Consider the following 21420-nt stretch of genomic DNA (forward strand, 5'->3'; position numbering starts at 1 on the left):
TTGAATATCATAAATGCAATGAAGCATCTTCTTTAAATTTCTGCTAACATTTAAGATTTAAAATCCTCTAAGTTAGGGGCGCCTGGGTGGCGCAGTCGGTTAGGCGTCCGACTTCAGCCAGGTCACGATCTCGCGGTCCGTGAGTTCGAGCCCCGCGTCAGGCTCTGGGCTGATGGCTCGGAGCCTGGAGCCTGTTTCCGATTCTGTGTCTCCCTCTCTCTCTGCCCCTCCCCCGTTCATGCTCTGTCTCTCTCTGTCCCAAAAATAAAAAATAAAAAACGTTGAAAAAAAAAAATTAAAAAAAAAAAAATCCTCTAAGTTAATTTATCTAACATTGACATCTTGTGTTTAAAACATTTAAAAGTGAAACTAACCATCACTGAAATACTCAAATATTTAAAATTTAAAATATTATTTAATACAAGTGAATGTTATTTAAAATATAAACTTTAGATATTTTCACTTATTTTGTGTTCTCATTTGTTAATCACAAATGCAACCAAATACAAGTAAAATATAAGTATAAAAATATGATATTTATTAGTGGCAACCTAATATTCATTAAAATAAAAATAAATTTAAATATGCATAAATACAAACACACACACACACATATATATATATAATGTATTGGTGATCATTCATACTAAGGGAACATCTTTGATTTATTTATGGCATCAGTTCCATCACTGTCACATGACTTCATCATTATGACAGGGCTGAAACTATTCTAGGAAGTTTTGTCATTAGTCAGCTTCACATTTTACCCAAAGGCACAGCAGGGTCATGTAGGACAGAAACTGGGTAAAGAAGCATCGAGGCGTACTACAGCAGTCTTATTAACTGACTAGCATGCTTTAGTCAAAGTTGCACAAAACTTCCCAGCAGGTTTTCACATCCCTCAGAGTAAATGTTGAAAACCTTACAGTGACCTACAATATCCTACATGATCTGACCCCATTAGTTCTCTGACCTTGTACCTTGTACCTTGGCCTTACACTCCCTACTCCAGTCCTACTGCAGTCCTAGAAGTTCTAAGTAGTTGCCAAGTATGCTCCAACCTTAGGACTTTGCACTGGTTCTTTCCTCTGCCTAGAACATTCTTGCCACGTACACACTGTGGGTTGAAACCTCCCTTCCTTCACTTCACGTCTTTGTTGAAGAGATTTTCTCAATGAGACCATCCCTTCCACTAACATCTCACCTAACTACCTCTGATCACACCCTACCCTCCTTTTCTGTTTATTTCTCTGTAATAGACTGTGTACCTTCTAATGAACTGAATAATATCCTTAGTTTTTAATTTATTGCACATTTCCCTGCCAGAATGTAAACCTTTAAGAATGGAGATTTGGGGTAGGGGGGATGTGTGTTACTCTCTTATATCTCCAGCACATTTGGCACAGAAAAGACAGTAGTATGTTGAATTAAGAACACTGTAAAATAAAAAATCAAGTTTGAGAATCAAAAAGCATTTTATTTTCTTGCTGATAAAGATAGCACAGGGTTCTTGTAGCACAGCAAACCTCTTCTGAAGATGCAGTATATGATTATTTTTTTATTATTATTTCCAAGATGGCCAAACCTTGAGACCAAGTTACTTTTTTTTTTCTTTTTTTTTTTTTAATTTTTTTTTTCAACGTTTATTTATTTTTGGGACAGAGAGAGACAGAGCATGAACGGAGGAGGGGCAGAGAGAGAGGGAGACACAGAATCGGAAACAGGCTCCAGGCTCTGAGCCATCAGCCCAGAGCTTGACGCCGGGCTCGAACTCACGGACCGCGAGATCGTGACCTGGCTGAAGTCGGACGCTTAACCAACTGCGCCACCGAGGCGCCCCAAGAGACCAAGTTACTTTTATTTTAAATGATGAAAATACTGTACAACTAAGGCTAGACTGTGAAATTCTATGAATCTAGGTTCTACCCTTTATTCTATCACTGTCAGAAACTAAATTATACCTGAGGATCCTTCTAGCTGCTAAAGAATACTTTACCAAAATATTGTTATCTTAAAAACACTATATCCAGCCAGGGATTTTGTAATATACAAAGAAGTTACAGTCCAACAGATAACCTACATCCGTGAATTCTTCCATTCAAGGCTACTGGGCTATTTAGACTTAAGAATCATTAAAATAAATTGCAGGTCAAAAGCCCAGAGTGTGTTATAGCATATCATGCCAATTTAAAAAAAAAGGGGGGGGGGGGGAAGTCCATTATATCTTAAAAACTGATTCTAAGAATAGAAAAAAAGTAGGTTCTGTAAATACAATCTTCAAACTTAAAATACCTAAAAATATCTGCCCTGATTCCTTCCTTTGATAAATACCCAGCACGCAAGAGACAATAAAGAAGCATCCAAGGAATAAAATGAGAGATTAAAGCTAACTACACAATTTGCCTTCATTCATATTAAGGGGCAGAAACAGGAGTAGAACCAGACCTCTTGATTTTCATTCATAGCAAGCTAGCTCAATAATTTAAAGAAAAGGTGCAGAAAGTTGAAAAGAAAATTGTAAGAATTAGTCAATTCTGAAATACAATCCTATGTAAAAAGGACAATTTTGGGACACCTGGGTGGCTCAGTCGTTTAAGTGTCTGATTCTTGATCTCGATTCAGGTCATGATCTCTCTGTCCCTCCCCAACTCGTGTCCATGCACGTATTCTCTCTCTCTTTCAAGGTAAATAAATAAGCTTTAATAAACACATACATAAATAAAATAAAAGGACAATTTTGACAAAGAAAAAATAGACTAGAATAGTATTTTCAAAGTTACCTGATCATAAGAAGGGCAGAACTTTATTTTATTTTTTATTTTTTTTAATATGAAATTTATTGTCAAATTGGTTTCCATACAACACCCAGTGCTCATCCCAAAAGGTGAGAAGGGCAGAACTTTAAAAACACATGAATGAAAGAAAGATTCCCAAGAGTCCCATCATGGATCAAGCAAATCAGAACCTGAAGGAGAGCTACTAGAAATCTATATATATTTTTAAAGTTTGTTTATTTATTTTGAGAGAGAGAGAGAGTGGCGGGGGAGGAAGGAGCAAAGAGCAAGGGAGAGAGAGAACCCCAAGCAGGCTCCATGCTGTCAGCTCAGAGCCTAACATGGGGCTTGAACTCACAAACAGTGACATCAAGACTTGAGGAAAAAACCAAGAGTCAGATGTTTAACCGACTGAATCACCCAGGTGCCCCTGGAAATCGACATTTTTAACATACATCCTACATACATCCTAGATGTAGGATAAACCAGTTTGGGAAACAATGGATAATGGTCAGGTAGTTCCGTTTCTTTTTGCCCCACAATCAATGTTGATAAAATTAAAAGATTGCTTTCGCTATCAGATCTGTTATGAAAAGTGAAGAACCAAAAATTGCAAGGTTTACTACAGGATGAATTGTCACCAACCAGTTCTGAGACAAATACCTTCTCATTAACACTTTCATATTTTATACTCAAGCCACAGAAGATACATTTTTGTTTCTCCCTACTTGCTCCCTCCCTTTTTTTCTGAGTTTCTTGGTTCAAAAAAGTCCTCAGAATATATAAATAGAAGCAAAGTTTAAACTCAGAAAAATCTGGGCTATCTGTAGTTAAGCTTGAGAGTATTGGGAATTTGCATTAATTTGCCAAAATTCAAATATAATGTTTACTTTCTCAAACATAGGTTATTTCTCTTCAACAGATGCTCATTCTCAGAGCTATGTTGACTTTAAATGTTTATTTTTAGAGAGAGAGAGAGCATGTAAGAGTGTGGGGAGGGGCAGAGAGAGAGGGAGACAGAGAATCCTAGGCAGGTTCTGCACTGTCAGTACAGGGCCCCATGTGGGACTTGAACCCATGAACTGTGGATTATGACCTGAGCCGAAATCAAGAGTTGGCTGCTTAACCAACTGAGCCACCCAAGCATCCCAGAGCTATGCTAATTTTAGATTCAAGTTTTAAGTTTGTGAAATTTGTCCACCTTGTTTAGAGGAAAAATGAAAAAGAACTATTAAAAAATGAATTGCTTCTAAGCATAGTTAAAAAAAAGTATTGTCCTATAAACCATTCCTCATAATGATTAAATGTTTTTATTTTAAACCATATTTCAAAAGCACTATTGGTTTGTCAAATTGTCATACTTGATCTTTAATTTCACTTCTATCTCCTACTGACAAAAACTCCAGGAAAAAAAAATAAGTTCAGGTAAAATTTTACAAAGTATTCATAATCATCACCATTCAACACATAAGGTGAGAAGTTAGACTGAATTTTCCCTGATATCAAGATGATCACAATATAGAACGTAACGTATTCAGAAGAAGAAAAAAGGACTAAGAAAAATAGTAATTTCTTAAAGAAGAGGGGAGTTTTGAAAATTTCCTAAAAGCATCCCAAGATAGGCCTTTAGATAAATGTTCACAAACCTTAGAAAGTCCTATAAAACCAGTAGTCCTTTTTAAATGTGCAGATTCCAGGGTCTGAACTTCACAGATCCTGATTAGATAGGTCTGTCGTGTAGCTCAGGAAACTTCATTCTAACAAATACCTTAGGTAATATTTGGATCACACTATTGACACTATAAATTAGGATCTTTAACTCAGTCTCCCTTTAGAACATTACACAGTACTTAAGAATATAGTTGTGTACCTGGGTAGGTACCTATTCCCTACTAGATACCTCAGTGTCACACTCTTGCCTGCCTGAGTTCAGCCCCAAGGATAAATGGAAAATATGACTACTTGTGTTCCGTTCTTGGTCCTAATACTAACAAAATAACATCTGGCCTGGGCAGACACCTTCTCTCACTAGATCAGAAAAGGCAATTTCAAATAAAGATCTTCAGAGTAATGTTTTCTTTGGATCATCCAATTCTGCCTCCCAATAAAACCAGAAATCTTATCTCTTAAAGTGTTCATTTCTCTATCAGATGGGCTGTTTGTTAAAAATACTGGACCAAGTGAAAACCATGTGTGCCTCCCCAGTTTAATTTTTTCATTTACAAAGATGTTACCAGAAAGAATCGGTTATGAGTAGTAACCAAATATGGAGCTACTGAAAGAAAAGTTTTATGAGAATGGTCACTCCAATCTGCTCCACTGGAAGGTAAACTCATTTCTTCAGTCTACCCTTTTATCTAAACTTACAAAACCAGTTAGAACCATTTGTTTTCACTCAATAAACCCTAGCATTTAAGATAGGTGTTTTACAAACATCAAGGGAGTTAGAAACAAACACCCCCTCTTAACACTCCTTTCCTTTTCACAGCCACGCTTCTCAGAAGAGGTCAAGCTTTGCCAAAACCCAGGAGATCCATAATGATTTTTCTTTGCCCTCAGATTATGCTAGATAAAAACGGAAGCTGATAGTAAGAATTAAGGATTTCATCAGGCAGGATAAATACATCTCCACCATTCCTGTTATGATGTAGACAATGTAAAGATTCAGTGTTTGGAAGGAGGGTGCTATTGAAACTCAATTTGTCCTTTAAAATTTGTGAATACTTGACATTAACGTAAAAAATGTAAAAGTGACTACTGAAGACTAAAATGGCACTTATTTTTAAACATTCACAAATAAATTTAAGAATATGAAAACTTCTGTGTTAAAATCTCTAGTTTTCAATTAAACACACAAAAAAAGGGGTTATAGGAAGATACAGGATATTTTAATGGCCAGGGGATTATTTTCCATAAATGGGCATGGTAAAGAGACAGATTCCAGTTTTAACTTTTCACCAGCTAACTGCATGACCTGGGATCTCATTTATTTTCTGTAGACCTTACGTTAATGGGAGTCTATTACCATCAGCAGTCTCTAAATTCCTTAACACATTGAAGATTCTCTCATTCCCTTCAGAGAATGGCTTTTACCACCAGTTTCACTGAGCAGTTTATAAAAAGAAATGCCCATTCTGGTAAGCAGGCAAATAAAATAAAAGAACTTATAAGAGGCTACTTAGAATCACTTCAGGGTCTTATTTCCTAAGCCAAGTGACTGGGCATATGTTATGTTGATTTAATTCTGACAAAAATATACCCCTCAGTATCTAAGGGAAAGAACATTTTAGCTGATTAAAAAGAATTCAGGGAGCTTTAGGACTTCAAACAGTTCTCACAAATCATTTTACTGATTTTAAGTGATTGATTCTAGCATGTGGATTAGATTTGTATAAGAGTATAAACAGGTCAAATACTAAGCTAGGAAAGCCTTGAGAAAAAATTATTTAGATTTTTGCTTGCCTTCAGTTGTTCATAACTGAATTATCTTCAAATGTGGAAAGGTTTTCCTGTTCCTTGTATATATCATAAAACTTATCAAAATACCATATTTTTCTACCCTTCTTCACTCATTGTCATTAAAAGATTTAGCTGAAAAATGCCGCCTTTTCCATGAAAATCAAGAAGCATCATAAATAATTTCATGACTATTTTCAATAAGATTTATATAACATTTTCAATAACATTCACTCATTCAATAACATTCTAATGGGCAGACACAACTGGAGTGTGTCCAGGCACCCTCCAATTTACAGATGAAAAGGCAGCACATTGAGGTAAAGCAACTTATCCAAAAATCAAACAAATATTTAGTGACCAAACAAGGCTAAATTGTATGTCTACTTACACCTAGAGCTCTGCTCTTTTTACTGATTTGTTTTATAAATTATTCAAGGTTTTCTAGGTTTTATAAATTGTTCAAGGAAAAACAGCTCCCTTTTAAAAGTATGGAAAATACTGTATACATAATTCTCCTCTCAGAAATTCACTAAACACGTTAGCAAAACAAAAATTTCACTTACTTGATTTTGTTCAGTGCAATGTCCTCACCCTTCCTCCATTACACACTTTCACTGTATACTCTTCATATCTTGCTATTTAATACATTATTATATTGACTATTCAATCTAACTTTATTTGCTTTAATCTCGGGCCAAATTTTGTCTTAAAATTTGTAAACCAAAGTAGCTAAATTATTTACTGATATTTATCAATAGAATCTTGGATAAAATATGTGGAAATTGCTTCAAAAGATGTTAGTCCAACAAATGAAGAACTTAGATGAGGCCAAAGTTATCTACGTTGTACTCATCAGCATTTCTGGAATGGATGTGTTAAAGCGAATGAGCGTATTTCTGATATTTGTTCAATTGGCTGCATAAAACTTGAACTTGACCATGGCCTAGGTTTAATACTTGTTTCTTGTTTTCCTTTTTTTTCTTTGTTTGTTTTTGAGAGAGAGAGAGAGAGAGAGCAGGAGAGGGACAGAGAGAGAGAGGGAGAGGCAGACTCTTTTTTTTTTTTTTAATATTTATTTATTTTTGAGAGACAGAGCATGAGTAGGGGAGGGGCAGAGAGAGAGGGAGACAGAGAATCTGAAGCAGGCTCCAGGCTCTGAACTGACAGCACAGAGTCCAACGCGGGGTTTGAACTCACGAACTGTCAGATTATGACTTGAGCCAAAGTCCAATGCTTAACCAACTAAGTCACTGAGGTGCCCCTGGAGAGGCAGAATCTTAAGCAGGATATGTGCTCAGTGCTCAGTGCAGAGCCTGAGGCGAGGCTCTATCTCATGGCAAAGATAAAGGTAATGGATCTTCAGTGATTATACATCATAAGGTCAAAGTTATGGGAAATCACTCCTATTTTATGTGCTGTTATACACACACACACACACACACACACACACACACACACGCGCCCTCTTGTTAGAAGAGAGACTATAGATTCTCTATGGTGTCTTTGATGAAGTAAATGGTGAGGTTGGAGAAGTCAATAAGTTAAGAAAATGTAGGGCCACCTGAATGGCTCAGTCAGTTAAGTGTCTGGCTGTGGCTCAGAGCCTCACCTCATCTCACGGCTCATGAGTTCAAGCCCCGCATAGGGCTCTGTGGTGACAGGTCAGAGCCTGAAGCCTGCTTCGGATTCTGTGTCTCTCTCTCTGCCCCTTTCCTGCTCATGCTCTGTCTCTTTCTCTTAAAAATAAATAAACGTTAAAAAAAATTTTAAAGAAATCATAGAGGTCTTCTAGGAACAAAAGAGCAGTGTCCAGCTGATAGCCAGAACAAAATCCAGGTCCCTCAATCTCATAACTATAAGGAAATTAATTCTTTTAAAAATTTGAATGAGATTGAGTCCTGGAGCAGCACACCCAACTAAACCATGCCTACATTCCTAAACCATGAAAACTGTAAGACAAATATATGTGTGTTGTTTGAAAAGGTTAAACTTGTGGCAATCTGCTAGGCAATAATGGAAAATTAGAACAGAATTAGATGGATGACATTTTTAAAAGGACGGGGAGGGGCCTGTATGATCTGAACAAACAAACAAATAGACAAAAAGTCTAGGTTTAGGGAAATACATCCTCAATTGATTTTACATAATGCAATATCAAAGCCTTTGATCCAAATCTTGGCTCTGTGCTGCTGTACATGGCCCTTGAATGAAAGTGATTCTAGCTACAACAAAGGAAGAATTTGGCAACAATACCACAAATAATGCAGTATTCACTGGTGATATTAGCAACTTCTGAGTGTCAGGTGATTAATGCAGTTTTAAAATTAATTTGTCTTCATAATAGTTTATAACATTCTGAACAATCACCCTGTAACTTCCCCCAATAGCTCAGTATGTGAATAGAGTGGACAAGCTCAGCAATTGGAAGGTTTACCATATTGACTCTGAGTCATAGAGTGAAAGGTATTTCATAGAATGAAAATTAGAGGAGTCAGATGTAAGTCCATAGAAGTGCTCCTTTCTACTAAAATATATACACACTTAAAGTATGGAGTCCTCAGTGAAATTAAATATAGTATCCCCATTAACGATCTCAAAGATGCAGATGATTTCTAGCATATCCCTATTTAACTCGCTTGTTTGTCCCATCAGAGGATAGATCTTTGAACATCATAATCAATTTTCACAAACTTAACTAAAATTTCAGCTGCTGCTATTCTGGGTATAGTCTCTTTACTCAAAACAGTCTCTGGAACCTAGTATGTATCTACATATGAGAAAAAAAGCAAAACATCAAACAAACTTCCCCCTCCCCCCCCCATCTCAACATATAAGAATCAGTTTAATTCCATCTGGCAAGGACCACAGGTCACTTCCACTCTCTTATCTCAGGACTACATCTACCCTCTTGAACTTCATCATATTTCAGTTCTCAGAGATCTTTATCATCTTACTGACCAGCTATATTGATATCATGCTCATTGGACCTAATGATCAAAAAGTACCCTAGAAATCATGGCAAAGCTGATATATTCCAGAGTTGGAGGCGGAGGGGGGGGGGGGGGGAAGGGGGAACTCAGAGACAATGTAGCTATTTGTCCCCATTTGAGATACAAATATTCTAGGTCTGGACTTTCCTAGTTAGCCAGGCATGTTTTTGCCACCATCAGCAACTGAGGACTTTGTGAATTTGTTATTCATCTGTTTAGTATCATATTGTATATGACTATGGAACTTATTCAACAACACGAGTATATCAATAGTCTCATGCCTTGAAGACTCATGGTGTTAGCATGTAACTCAGCACCCCAAAGCAGCTTGACTTCAAGGTCTTGTTGACGAATCACTTAAGCATCTAAAATGCCAGGGTGCTTTCCTACGTATTGCGATTTGCTTTGATTGCAACTTTCTCTGTATGAAGTTATTGACATAGCAAGAACACATGGAACTTGGAAGTAAGAGGTAGAAATAGCAATACTACCTTTCACTATTGCACCCAATAATGCCAACAGTTTTGTTTCTTCTCCATAGGACTCTGTGCTGGTTAATTTTTAGGTAAAACCTAAAATCCCAACACATCCTGGGGACATAGCAATTATTCCACTGAACTGGAATTTGAGACTGCCACCTGGTCATTTTTCAATCCAAATGGCAACAAATCAACAACTAAAAAATGAGATGACTGTAGTGCCTTGTGGGTTTGATTCTGAACATCATAAAGACATGACATTACTGCCACAAAGTGAGGGGTGAAAGGAGGGCAGCTTATATCTGCTATCCCCTAAATTTCCAAAGGCCAGTATTAAATGTTAACAGGAAACTACAACAATGCAAATTGTCCAAATCCCTAAAATTGTTCAAATCCCTGATGAATGCAGACATGTGTGTCCCTATACCAGGAAAATAAACAAACTATCTAAGGGAATAGCTAAAGGGATAGACTTTGCTAGATTGGTCTGCCCATTGGTCAACAGCGCTCATCTAGCACTCTTTCCTTCTCCCTCCACATGTCTTCTCTACTGCAGATTTCTACCTCTACTTACAACCCAGGATCTACATGTAAATTTGCTTCTGCCAATTAGAAGTACTCAGGGCACATTTAGAATGCAGAAGTGAAGCATAAACCAATATCTTGCTGTTGGTCCTCCTGGAAAGTAAGGTAGTAGAGACATGACTATTAAGAAGTGGCTCATGATGGGGCAGCATCAGTTTTCTGACCCCTGAATTACAGACATTGCAATGCCTGTGTTCTTGGAATCAATACCTCCATTGTTAGCTCACTGAATCCTGTTCCTCTAGTACTTCCAACAATTTTATAAACAGTATTACTTAAGCACAGTATTTCATAAGCACATTATTATAGTCCTTTCTGCCTAAAATGCTTAGATTGTTCCAAGCTTAGGAAAGAATAAATTGCTCTTAATCTGATAAATAATACCTACAAAAAGAAAACATGACCACAAGAAACATATGCTTAATGGTAAAATATTGCAAACTTTCCCTGAATTGGGAACCAGTAAAGATGCCAACCACTACCAATTCCATTTGGCTTTATACTAAAATTCCTAACCAGTGCAATAGGACAATAAAAAGGAATAAGAGGCATAGGATCAGAAAGGAATAAATAAAATGTCATTACTCACAGATGACATGATTCAAACGAATCTATAGGAACCTGTATTTAAAAAGAGTCTATAGAATTAATAAGTAAATTTAACAAGGTCTTTGTATACAAGGTCAATACACAATCAATTTTATTTCCATATACCAAAAATAAACGAATAGAAAATAACATCTTAAATGATAGCTTTTACCATAGCATCCTGCCTAAGAATATCTAATGAATTATGTGCAACACTTTAAAAGAAATTGAAGATATAAATAGAACAAATGCAGTGTTTTTGTTTTTGTTTTTTCTCTCTCTCTTATACACCTAAAAGTTCCTTAGGAGTAGGGGCGAGGCCATTTATATTTGTATTCCCTCAGGATTTGGCACAGTGTCTGGCATACATTAGGTGCTCAAAAATAGGTGAAACACATTTAAACATGCAAATTTTGTGTAATTTTAACCATTATTTCTCAGTCCCTATAGGATGTGATACTTACATTGAAATCTGACATTTCCCATCTCTTCATAATTTCTCCATTCTAAAGAATGACATCATGGGGAAAAACACATGCTAGTCAAGGAGAAAATAAAAATGTTTTCAGAGAAAGGAAATCCACAGCACCTGGTGAAATAAGCTTGAGTTAGGGGTAAAAAGGAGTATAATCTCCCAACCTTACATTTAAATTTCTCATTGCTCTATAAGAAATAAATTGCACGTTAAAAAACATCTGCTTTAGCAGCTTTTATGTAAATTACATATCTGTTTCCTATTTATTTTAGACTGCTACCTTTGATTAAATATAGTAGGCTTGGGAAATAATATAACTCCTTAAATTGCTTTTTATCTTAATTTCACTGTCAAAAAGAATGGGAGCTGAAGTGATGGACAATTTAAGTACTCGGTTATTTTGATAAGATGTTTGCACTAAAAAATTCAGATATCCTGTCGCCCTAGCACCTATTAAGACAGCTTCATGAGAAAAGTACTAGTTTTGTAAAAGTTTTAAATTTTGCAGCTGCTTAGAAATTTAAGAGCAGAACTGTAGTGGTCTCCTTGGACAGAGGGACCTCCCCATATCTTCTAATAGTAATGATGCCTGGATTAAGCAACTTCTGACATAAATAATAGCATAAGCACATATCATTGTATTTACTCCAACATCACATGTGTGTTAGTGTCCCTACTAGGGCTTCCAGACCACCTGGTAGCTATGTTATTCTTTATTGTGTTTATTCTATGAATAAAGAATAAATGCTGTATCTTCATTATTTAGTATAAATAAATAATATAGGCAATAATATCCAATATAATTAAGATTTTCTCCAATATATTACATTTTATACTACTGGTACATTCCAAAAAATATATAAAATCTATTTCTTTTTATCTAAACTTAGTCCATAATCTCCCAGTTCCGCCTGGTTTTAGAATATTTAATCTTACAAATGCAAAAAAAAACCTCAGTCTCTTTTGATTTTAAAACTCAGTTTTTCTAAGTTAATTCTTAGCCAGTTCAGGGTTCTTCCATTGCTTTTTGCCTCTTCCCTGTGTGGCATCTAGATTTGGAATAAGCCTAAATATATAATTGTACGCGTGAGGAGGGGAATGTACTTGGTGAAAATCAATAAAGATCACTCACACAAGAGCAAGCAGAGGCTATTTATTCAGAGCTGCTATATAGCAAGGGAGTCAGCCATCATCACTTAACATTTGGCAGAGACTCAAATGCAGACGGGATTGGAAAGCTCTGTAGCGAAAAAGAGAGGCTTCAGCTAGGCTATGATTAGATAGTGTTGGCATGGGAAGAACAGAGTAGACTAGAAATGGGGCGTCCTATGTGATTGTTCAGGGGAGCATTATTTAGCTTCTTCCTAAGTTAGAAGCAGAGGAGAGTATGAAAACTAAAAAAGCTGGCAGGTATTAAACCAAGTCTTAACCTTTGGGGGCTGATTGCTACAAAGGTTGCGGTTTGGTTTCTTGGACTGGTTGCTGCAGAGATTATGGGTCAGAGTTCTGTTTTTATGTATGGTCTGGCCATTGTCCATTTGTATACTCAATATTTCTACATTTAGCCCAGGATGGTATTTTGCCGTTTCTGGCTTCTGCTGAGTTGCTCTTTGTTGCTCTATATGTTGTACTAAATCATCTGCCCCAGCTAAAAATATTTACGTTTGCTGTAGCCCAGAAGCTCTGGTTGTCAGAAACAAGCACATTGTGAGTTCCTTTCCAGGCATCCATCTTTCCTACTCATTTCTAGAATCCTCCTAGGAGTAGCAATGGGACATAGAATGGGACTCTAATATGCTGCTCCCAGACATGCTGGATTCTGGTCATCTCAACAAGATTTCCCAGTTAATTTTCCTGATTCTTTTATCCTGTTTTAATGGGAAAAAGGGGCTTTCACATCTTCAAAAGTTTCTCCATCCTATAGTTTATGGAGTATATTCTAAGCTCTGGGTTCTCTAATATTTAGTGCTGAAAGTCTAAAGCAAAGATTTTGGAATTAGTACCAGGCTAACAAACATATCTTTGCTCAGCAGATGGAGCATTCCTATAAAAATGAACACCATGGTTCTCAGTGCAGGCCTTTTCTAGAGCTTTCCAATAATCTTCTTAAAAGATCAAAAGTCAAAAACTTAATTCTTTGTTGACTCTTAGTGTCTCTATCTGCAGACCATGAAGAGAAAGCCATCATTCCCTCATTACTGTTTGAATGGTGTGAAGGAGAAGAGGACAGGCCAGTCTATAGTGAGTGGAGAGAAGAGGTTAGTAAAAAATACAAAAATACAAAAATTACATTAAAATATTTCTCATTATTTCTTTAAAGCACTACTTTTGAATGTGCTTTCAAATACATTGATTAATTTGATTCTGAAACAGTCCCTCAAAGAGACAGAGAGACCATTTGTACTAATAAAGATAAAGGTCCAGTGACTTAACCAAAGTTCACACAACTTAAAAATAGCAGTGGAAATATTAAAATTCCCAGTGAAGAAACTCTCTTTTAACAAACTTAGAACATACAACAGGAATACACAGTAATAAAAGTAGCTTGTGTAACAGACATCTCATTTTTCTAATTTTATTGAGAAATAACTGACATACATCACTGGATAAGTTTAAGGCATGCAGCATGATAGTTTGGTTTACATATATTGTGAAATGATTAGCACAATAGGGTCAGATAACAGCCATATTTTCATATAGATATAATAAAAACAAAGAAAAAGAAAAAACTCTCCTTGTGATAAGGACTCATAGGATTTAGTCTCTTAACTTTCCTTCATGTCATACAGCAGTGCTAGCTATAGTCATCATGTCATACATCACATCCCCAGTCCTTATTTATCTTATAACTGGAATTTTATTCCTTTGGATTACCTTCCTCCAGTTTCCCCTCTAGCCTTCATCTCCGGTAACCCCTAGGCTCATCTCTTTTTCTAGAGTTGGGATTTTTATTTTGTTTGTCTGTTTGTTTTCAGATTACATGTATAAATGAGATTTTACTGTATTTCCCTCTCTCCCTCTCTCTCTCTCTCTCTCTCTCTCTCTCTCTCTCTCTCTCTCTGACTTATTTAAGTTACCGTAGTGCCTTTAAGGTCCATCTTTGTTGTCACAAATGGTAGGATTTTCCTATGTTTTCTATGGCTGAATAATATTCCATTATATACATATTTTACTATGTATATATGTTTATACACACACACACACACACACACACACACACACACACACACACAACCCCACAACTTCTTTATCCATTCATTCATCAGTGAACGTTAGCTTGTTTCCACGTCTTGGCTATTGTAATACATAATGCTACCATAAACATGGCCATGCAGATATCTTTTTGAGTTAGTGTTCATTTCCTTTGGGTATATTCCAGAAGTGTAATTGCTGGATTATATGGTAGTTCTTTTTCTCATTTTTTTCAGGGTTCACTATACTGTTTTTCATAGTGGTCATGCCAGTTTATAATCCCATCAAAAGTGCACAAGAATTTTCTCTATATCCATGTTAACATTTGTTATCCTTTGTCGTTTTGATGATGGCTATTCTAACAGGCTTGAAGTAATATCACATTGTGGTTTAATTTGCACTTCCCAGATGACTAGGCCTGATGATGGCCTTTCATATATATCTTCTTTGGAGAAATGTCTAGTCAGGTCTTTTGCTCATTTTTTAATCAGATTGCTTTTTTTGGTTATTGACTATATAAGTTCTTAATATATTTTGGATACCAACCCCTTATCAGATACAAGGTTTGCAATTTTTTTCCCATTCCATGGGTTGTATTTTCACTTTCCTAGTGGTTTCCTTTGCTAGACAGATCTTTTTGATATAGTCCTACTTGTTTATTTTTTACTTTGTTACTTGTGCTTTAGATATCATATCGAAAAAATCATTACCAAGATTCACATAAAGTAGCTTTGCCTCTGTTTTCTTCTAGGAGTTTCCTGGTTTCAGGTGTTACATTTAAGTCTTTAATCCAGTTTGAGTTAATTTTTGCAAGTGGTATAAGATATGGTTGCAGTTTCATTTTTACCATATGTGAATATCTAATTATGCCAGCACCATTTATTGGAAGACTGTCTTTTCTCCTTTGATTATTTTTGGCTTCCTTACAAAAAATTAGTTGACCATATATGGTTGGATTTATTTGTAGGCTCTTGATTCTGGTCCATTGGTCTATTTGTTTTTAAGACAAAACCATACTGTTTTGATGATTATAGCTTTATAGTATAGCTTTAAATCAGGGTGTGTGATGCCTCCTGCTTTGTTCTTCTTTCTCAGGATTTCTTTGGCTATTCAGGATCTTTTGTGGTTCCATATAAACTGTAGAAATATTTTTGCCTACTTCTGTAAGTAATGACATTGGAATCCTGATAGGGACTGCTTTAATTCTATAGATGGCTTTCAGTAGTATTGACATTTTAGCAATATCATTTCTTCAAATCTAGAACATGGGTTACCTTTCATTGGTGGATTTTTAATTCCTTTCATCAATGTCTTGTTGTTTCAGAGCTCTTTAACCTCCTTAAACTTATTTTAAATATCTTGTTGTTTTAGATGCTATTGGATATGGAATCAAATTATTTTTTTTAGAAAGTGTGTTGTTAGTGTATAGAAATGCTACTAATTTTAATATATTAATTTTGTATCCAGAAACTTTATTGAATTTATTAAGTCTACTAAGAGTTTTGGTTGAGAAGCTTTTATATAGAAAATTTTGTCATCTGCAAATGGAGACAATTTTACATCTTCCTTTCCAATTGTGATAACTTTTATTTCTTTTTTTGCTGATTGCTCTATCTAGGACTTCTAGTAGTGTATTGAATAGGAGTGGCAAGAATGGGTACACTTGTCTTGTTCCTGATCTTTGAAGACAAGCTTTCAACCTTTCACCATTAAGTATGATGATGTTACCTGTGCACTTGTCATATCTGATCTTTATTGAGATATGCTCCTTCTATGCCTGTCATTTTAACAGATTTATCATTAATGAATGTTGAGTTTTGTCAAATGCTTTTTCTGCATTTATTGAGATGATCACATGGTTCTTTCCTTTTGTTCTATTAATTTGATATTTCATTTGATTTGCATATGTTGAACCATCCTTGCATGCCAGGGATAAATTGCACTTGATCACTGTGTATGATTCTTATTGTGCTGCTGAATTCAGTTTGTTGCTAGTATTGCTTAAGAATTTTTCCATGTATATTCATCAGGTATAACGTCCTATAGTTTTTGTTTTTGTTTTGCTTATAATGTCCTTTTCTTGTTTGGGTATCAGGAAAATACTGGCCGCATAAAATGAGTTTGGGACTATTCCATGCTCTTTGAATTTTTGGAAGATTTTGAGAAGGATTGGTGTTAATTCTTCTTTAAATTTTTTGGTAAAACTCACCCATGAAGCTCACTGGTGCTGGACTTTTCTTTGTTGGGAGATTTTCAATTATTGGTTGAATCTCCCTACTAGTAATTGGTATATTCAGATTTTCTACTCCTTCCTGATTCAGCCTTAGTAAATTGTATATTTCTACAAGTCTTTCCATTTTTTTACGTTAAGCACTGTGTTGGCATATAGTTGTTCATAGTAGCTTCTTATAATCCTTTGAATTTCTGTGGTATTGGTTGTGATTTCTCCATTTCATTTATAATTTGTTAATTTATGTCTTTCCTCTTTTTCTTTGGTTAGTCTAGCTAAGAGTTTGTCAATGTTATCTTTCAAAGAACCAAATTTTAGTTTGTTAATCTTTTCTACTGTTTTTTTTTTTCTGTACTCTATTTTATTTATTTCTGCTCTAATCTTCATTATTTCCTATCCTCTCCTAACTTTTGGCTCCATTTGTTCTTCTTTTTATACTTATTAAGGTGTAGAGTGGCTTATTGTTATCTTGCTTGCTTTTTCATATAGGTGTTTATTGCTGTGAAGTTTCCTTTTAAATTTTTTTTTCAACGTTTTATTTATTTTTGGGACAGAGAGAGACAGAGCATGAACGGGCGAGGGGCAGAGGGAGAGGGAGACACAGAATCGGAAACAGGCTCCAGGCTCTGAGCCATCAGCCCAGAGCCCGACGCTGGGCTCGAACTCACGGACCGCGAGATCGTGACCTGGCTGAAGTCGGAGCTTAACCGACTGCGCCACCCAGGCGCCCCTGAAGTTTCCTTTTAGAAAAGTCTGCTGCATCTCTTAAGTCTGGTATGCTGTATTTCTATTTTCATTTGTCTCAAGAAACGTTTTTATTTCCCCTTTAATTTCTTCTTTGATACATTGGTTATTCCGAAAGGCACTGTTTAATTTCCATGTATTTGTGAATTTCCTAGTTTTTCTGTTGTTATTAATTTCTAGATTCACGTAATTGTGGTCAAAGAAGAGACTTGGTATATTTTCAATTATCTTGAATTTGCTAAGACTCGCTTTGTGGCCTAATATGTGATCTATCCTAGAAAATGTTTCATATGCACTTGAGAAGAATGTGTATTCTGCTGTTGTTGGATAAAACGTTCTGTGTATTTCTGGTGCCTCCATTTGGTCTATAGTGTTCACATTTGCTGTTTCCTTATTGATTCTCCGTCTGGATGATCTGTCCATTGTTGACAGTGGGGTATTAAAATCCCGAACTATTGCTGTATTACTGTTTCTCTTTTTACCTCGTCAGCTTTTGCTTCATATATCTAGGTATTCCAATGTGGGGAGCATAAATATTTATAAGTATTATATCTTCTTGATGCATTGACCCTTTATCTTTTTATAATGACCTTCTTCAGGGGCGCCTGGGTGGCTCAGTTGGCTAAGTGATCAACTTCCACTCAGGTCATGATCTTGCGGTTTGTGAGTTTGAGTCCGCATCAGGCTCTGTGCTGACAGCTCAGAGCCTGGAGTCTGCTTCGGATTCTATGTCTCCCTCTCTCTCTGCCCCTCCCCCACTCACACTCTGTCTCTGTCTCAAAAATAAACATTAAAAAAAAAATGACCTTCTTTGTCTCTTTTTATTTTTTCAACGTTTATTTTTGAGAGAGAGAGAGACAGAATGCAAGTGTGGAGGGACAGAGAGTGAGAGGGAGACAGAGAATCTGAAGCAGGCTCCAGGATCTCAGCTGTCAGCACAGAGCCTGATGCAGGGCTCAAACTCATGAACCGCAAAGTCATGACCTGAGCCGAAGTTAGACGCTTAACTGACTGAGCCACCCAGATGCCCCTCTTTTTTTTTGTTTTTTTTTTTGTGAAGTTTTTATTTATTTTGAAAGGGAGAGAGAAAAAGAGAGAGTGAGTGAGAGAGAGAAAGTAGGTGAGGAGCAGAGAGAGTGTGGGGGAGAGAATTTCACACAGGCTCTGACCTTAGCTGAAGTCAGACTCCCAACTGACTGAGCCACCCCGGCACCCCTCTTTGTCTCTTTTTACCATCCTAAGTTTAATGTGTATTTTTTCTAATGTGATATAGCTACCCCTGAGATTTTTGGGTTTTGTGGGGTTTTTTGTTGTTGTTTGGTTTGGTTTAGTTACTATTTGCTTTTGTGTAATTAGGTTTTTCCTTTGTGGTTATCATGAGGCTTACATAAAATACCTTTCATTTCCAACACCTTATTTTAAACTGATAACAACATCAGTAAAATTTATAAACTTTACACTTTTACTTATCTTTCCCTCACATTTTAGATAATTACTGTTACAATTTACATGCTTTCATACTGTGTCACTAATAACATTATTCTGGTTACAGTTACTTTTACTGCATTCATTTGTTTGTTTTTATAACTTTTAAAAGTTATAGTTATATACTTTATATAGTTATAAAGTATCGAGTTATAAAGTTAAACTATATAAAGTTATATAGTTATAAAGTCTATAGTTATATACTTTTAAGTAGACTTATAAGTAAATTATCACCACTGTTACCATATTGCAGAATCTAACCATGACCATATATATATATATATATATATATATATATATACACCATTGCCAGTGAGATCTATATTAACTTTTTATGTTTTTATGATGTTTATTAGTGTTCTTTTACTTCCAAATGACTTTCTTTAGCATTTCTTGGAAGGCAGGTCTGGCAGTAACAAACAGCTTTTGTTCCTTTGAGAAAATCTTTATCCTTCCTTTGTTTCTGAAGGACAGCTTTACCAACGATAGAATTCTTGGTTGGCAGTGATTTTCCTTCAAAATTTTGAATATGTCATATTGTCTTCTGCTGAAAAGTTTCTGTTGAGAAATTTGCCAATAGTCTTATGTTGGGGAGAGGCAACACACAATGCTTGGTGGGAGATTGGTTGTCCACTAGGAACAACTGTCCCACTGTAACTAGAGACTGTAACTAGGCACTGGAGACTCAGGGGAGACCTCTCCACATGGTGCTGCACTCACTCGAGCAAGGAACATGCAGCCAACACAAACACCTTCTCTTACTCTTCTAATGGGGTCTTTCTTAGTCTCTGTGCTGCAGGGAGTTCTAGATTCTCCACATTCTAGGATTCTCTCAGTGGTATCTTGTCCTTGCATAGCTGTTAGTTGTTCTTCTTGGAAGTGAAAGTGAAGTCAGGAACAACCTACATTGCCATCTTGGTCATGTCCACACCCATTACCTAAAAATGGGTTTACAAAGCTTTTCTTTCACTAAGCATTTAATATTCTTTCCCTTATTCTGCACTGAGCATACTTTATAGAAAAAAAAGTAGAATCTAAAAGCGAAATGATTCTAATTATCAGGAGAGAATCCTGAGAATAATCAAATTGGCATTGTACTGCGTTTCAAAAGTCTGGTTGCAAATGGTTATTTGAAATTTATAATTTATAATATTTAACTTTACTTTTAAAATCTTCTGACACTTAACTATGAACACATATTTATTACTGTTCAGGATAATTCTGTTCTAAATTTATTTCTCTTATTGCCTTTCCTTTAGAAAGTGATATACAAGAACTGTATAATAACAGTTTTAGAGTTTAATTTCTATTTTAAATTCCTTTTCCATAAAAAATCTTTATTCACTGTCACAGAAGTCATCAAATAAATGTAAACTAAATGAATAATTATATAACACCTTTTTTCTATTAAATTACTAGATTTTCAAAGTGATAATATTTAATGCCACGAGAGGAAGGTGAGTCAGGACCTAATGTAGAATGCTATTGGAAGTGTAAATTGGCATAAACTTACAAAAAATTTTTGTCTGTTTCAGTGGAAAACTATATCCACTGTAGCACATTTTTTTGGATTATCACATTCCAGTCTTATGCTTATTGATGTTATTTTGCAACTCTTTGTAAGTTGTAGGGAACTAATATAGCTATATAAATACTATAATGTCTGCTAGTGATTTCAACTGGCTTGCTCTCCTCTGTGGAAAAACTAGTGGTCTATTCCATATAAACCTGTGCTCTTTTTTCCTCTGAAATGTTTATATCATTTGACTGGTCCCCTCATTTCTTATAAATAAAATAAGTTGTTTAACATGTGTCCATTTCATACTTGTGTGAAAGTAATGGTATTACATTTTTCTGAAAATTATCTTTTAACAAACCTTACTGAAAGGGTATTTGGCAGTAGTTACCAATACTAACAAAAAATCTTTAGACTATGTACTCAAATCACTTCTAGGAATTTGTCCTAGCAATGTAGTGAGAGACACATTGATGATGACACTTATTTCAACATTATCTGCAATAACAACAATTTTAGAAACATTTATTTAAAAATTAGAAAAAATATTAAATAAACTTTGGTTGCATGTAAAAATAGTAAAGGTTGTATACTATTAAATAAATTCAGCAAAGTTGAAGGATAATAATCAACATACAAATATTAATTGCATTTCTATATATTAACAATGAACCATCTATAAAGTAAATTAAGAAAATGCATTCACAACAGCATCAAAAATCATTGAACAGAGAAAGAAAATGAACCAAAGAGAAGAAAGACTTGTACACCAAATACTGTAAAATTTTGCTGAGCGAATTCAAAGAAGATGCAAAAAAAAATGGAAAGATATGTACATTCATAGATTGGAAGACTTAGAATTCTAGACAGCAATACTACCCAAAATAATCTATATATTTAACA

This window comes from Puma concolor, chromosome B4, assembly GCF_028749965.1.
Source record: "Puma concolor isolate L17-30 chromosome B4, mPumCon1.1.hap2, whole genome shotgun sequence".
In the NCBI taxonomy this organism is placed as follows: domain Eukaryota; kingdom Metazoa; phylum Chordata; class Mammalia; order Carnivora; family Felidae; genus Puma; species Puma concolor.